Genomic DNA, 3,569 nt, shown 5'->3' on the forward strand with positions numbered 1-3,569 from the left:
TATGGACACTCAGAGACATCAACCAACTTGCCTACTATTTATTCCCCTTACATGCTTAAATAAGATCCCGTTATGCCTCCAGAGCTGAAGTGCCAGTCATAATTTTTACTCTGAAAAGAACTTCTTTATGTGTATATATATACATAAAGTTAACATCAAAGTTCAGAAACTAAAGTTTTGAAAAAATCACCTCAGGCATTACATAATGATAAAAGGGTCAATTCTTCAAAAAAAACATAACAATTCTCCATGTGTATGTACCTAACAATAGCACATCAAAATACATGAAGTGAAAACTGACGGAACTGCAAGGAGGAAGAGACAAGTTCACTTTTTGGTTGGAAACTTCAATATCCCTCTATCAGTAACTGACAGATCCAACAGGCAGAAAATCAGTAAGATATAGTTGAATTGAACAGAAACACCAGTCAACTAGATTTAATTGACATTTATAGAATACTTTATCCAACAACAATAGAATACACCTTCTTCTCAAGCTCACATGGAACGTTCATCAAGGTAGATCACGCTCTGGGCCATAAGACATACTTTAATAAATTTAAAAGAATGGAAATAATAAAATAATACAAAGTACGCTCTCAAACCACAATGGAATTAAACTAGAAATCAATAACAGAAAGATAGCTAAAAAATCCCAAAATATTTTGAGATTGAACAACACATTTTATATAACATGTGAATCAAGAAGTGTCAAGAGAAAACAAACAATATGTTTAACTAAATGAAGTTGAAAATATAACATATCAAAAATTTTGGAATGCAGCAAAAGCAGTGCTTAGAGGGAAATTCATAACATTCAATGCATATATTTGAAAAGAAGAAAGATCTAAAAATTGATAACCTAAGTTTAACCTTAGGAAACTGAAAAAAAGAAGAGTAACTCAAATTCAAAGTAATCAGAAGAAAAAAAATAATAAAAATTAGAGCAGAAATCAATGAAACTGAAAACAGGAAATTAATAGAGAAAGTTAACAAAACAAAAAGGTGATTCTTTGAAAAGATTAATGGAATTGATAAACATCTAACCAGGCTAACCAAGAAAAAAAGAGCAAAAACACAAATTATTGATATCAGAAGTAAAAGAGGAATCATCACTGCTGATCCAGAGACATTAGAAGGATAATAAAGGAATATTATGAACAACCTTGTGGCTTCAAATCTGATAACTTACATAAAATAGATCAATTCATTGAAAGACACAAATCTACTGAGTTCACACAAAGAGAAATGGAGAATGCGAATGGGCCTATATATATCTCAAAGAAATTGATTCAACAATTAATAACCTTCAAACACAGAAAGCACCAGATCCAGATGGTTTCACTGATGAATTCTACCAAATATTTAGGAAATGACACCAATTCTGTACAATCTGTTCCAGAATATACGAGCAGAGGCAACACTTCCTAAGTCACTCTATGAGGCCAGCATTGTTTGAATTCCAAAACCAGACAAAGACACTACAAGAAAGAAAACCTATAGACCAACATCTCTCATGAACATAGATGCGAAAACCCTCAACGAAAATATTAGCAAATCAAATCCAATAATTTATAAAAAATAATTATGTACCACAACCAAGTGGGATTTATTCCAGGTATGCAAAACTGGTTCAACATCAAAATATCAATTAATGTAATCCATCACATCAACGGACTAAAGAAGAAAATATCGTATGATCATATTAATAGATGCAAAAAGAGCATTTAACAAATTCCAACACCCATTCGTGATAAAAACTAAATTTTCTGTAGACCTGGAACTACTCTAAAAATAGTCTATTAATTTTAAAAAGAAATCACCTCTCCACTTATATCACTGAATAAAGCAGATATTGATGAGTACTTGAAATTTGCCAGTCATTATGTCATGTTTGACATGTATTATCACATTTGCTCTCAAAAAAAGTTGATGAAGTTTATTGTCCCTGTTTTATAGATACAGAAAGTGAAGCTCAGAGACCTTCAGCAGCCCAAGACCTGGAGGTGGTAAGTGACACAGCCGGCATCCCACTCCCAATCTGCTCCATCTAATACGTGTTTCTATGCAGTTGGAATCACCTAGCATTATTTAGTGGGCATTTTTTCACGTGGCTGCCTAGACTTCACAGTTGTCATGGTGAGGCTTTCCCAGTAGGAGCAAGACCTTTGGGAAATCTTCCAGTCCATCCCTTTCCTCCTGGACCAAATGATGCCTCTGTGCCAAGGGAGCTTAAACCTCCTCTGAAATTCCTCATTGTCACTGAGAACCTCCATGGGTGGAGGCCCAGCTTCCTACTGGTGGGAGGCAGTGTACGCAGACAGCGCAGAGGCTGAGAAAGTAGGCCTGGGTCATACTTCCAGAGCTCAAGTTCTGCTGAGCCTCTTACTAAGTGTGAGACCATGGACAGGTGGCTAGGCTTCCTTGGGCTTCATTCATTTCAGGTTGAAAGAGTCATGATGTGGCCTCCTCTGCCCAGCTTTACGGGGGCCACACCTCTCCTCTCCTAAGGGATTCATCAGAGGAGTGAAGACAAAAGGAGTTCCACCCAGTCGTCCGGAGATGACAAAGCAGGAGGTGAGGAGAAACTCTGTGGGGAAGCCGTTGCTCAGATAATCGGCTGGCCTGGAATCTAGCTAGATGAAGGCCTGGGGTGGAACAATTCAGGGGTTCAGCACATGGTGGGGGAAAAAGATGGCTTCACAGGGCTAGGTTTCCCAGTAAGGGAAAGAACTTTACTTAAAGTGACAAGATTAGACAGAACTCTTTGGGAAAAGTAGAAGTGGCTTCAGTGGTATAATTTCTGGATGACTGTGAAAGGAAGCTGGGATGTACGTTCCCATGCCTGATGATGTATCCTGCAATGTGTGTGGCTGGAGTGTTTCTTCCTTACACTTTTATTTTTGCTTTTCTGTAAGAAGTTCCAGTGTTGTCTTTATTTTTTAAAAGTTATAAACACTTCCACTTATTACGAGCTTGCTAAGTGCCAGTTTTAAATATATTTGCCTAAGACTTTGGGCTGGAGTTCAGGCTTATAGCTCTTAGTTATGGAGAAGCTACTTTTAATGTATCCTACTTAGGCTGTTTGGCCAATATAGGGAAGGTTAGATTAGGATAGAATAGGCACCGGTGAGTTAGGCTTGGTCCTGAACTAATGAGTGATTTTCTATATATTCAGCAACGTTTCTCTCAAATCCCTTATCTGTGTAGAATAGGGAGGAACACGATCTGGTTTAAACTTTATTAGCAACTGTATAATAAAATCCATTTCTTGTCCTTAAATGAAGTGTCTTTATAGTATTAAGCTAATTTAGCAATGGGTTACTCTTCTATGACTCCTAAGATGAGAAAGAAATTTCCATGTATCAGATAATTACCTAAAGGTTATGATTAGGTAAACTGATGATGGCTTTGAATTCATCCAACATTCCTCCAGAGTTTATTGAGCATTCCCTATGCATCCAGGACAGTACTCAACATGGGGGGTAGGAAGAGGGAACCCAAGACTCAGAAATCAATAGCAATATAATTCACCGACACACCCACATTCAAATATCCCAAGGCATTAT

The sequence above is a fragment of the Loxodonta africana genome, chromosome 4 (assembly GCF_030014295.1).
Source record: "Loxodonta africana isolate mLoxAfr1 chromosome 4, mLoxAfr1.hap2, whole genome shotgun sequence".
NCBI classification, from domain to species: domain Eukaryota; kingdom Metazoa; phylum Chordata; class Mammalia; order Proboscidea; family Elephantidae; genus Loxodonta; species Loxodonta africana.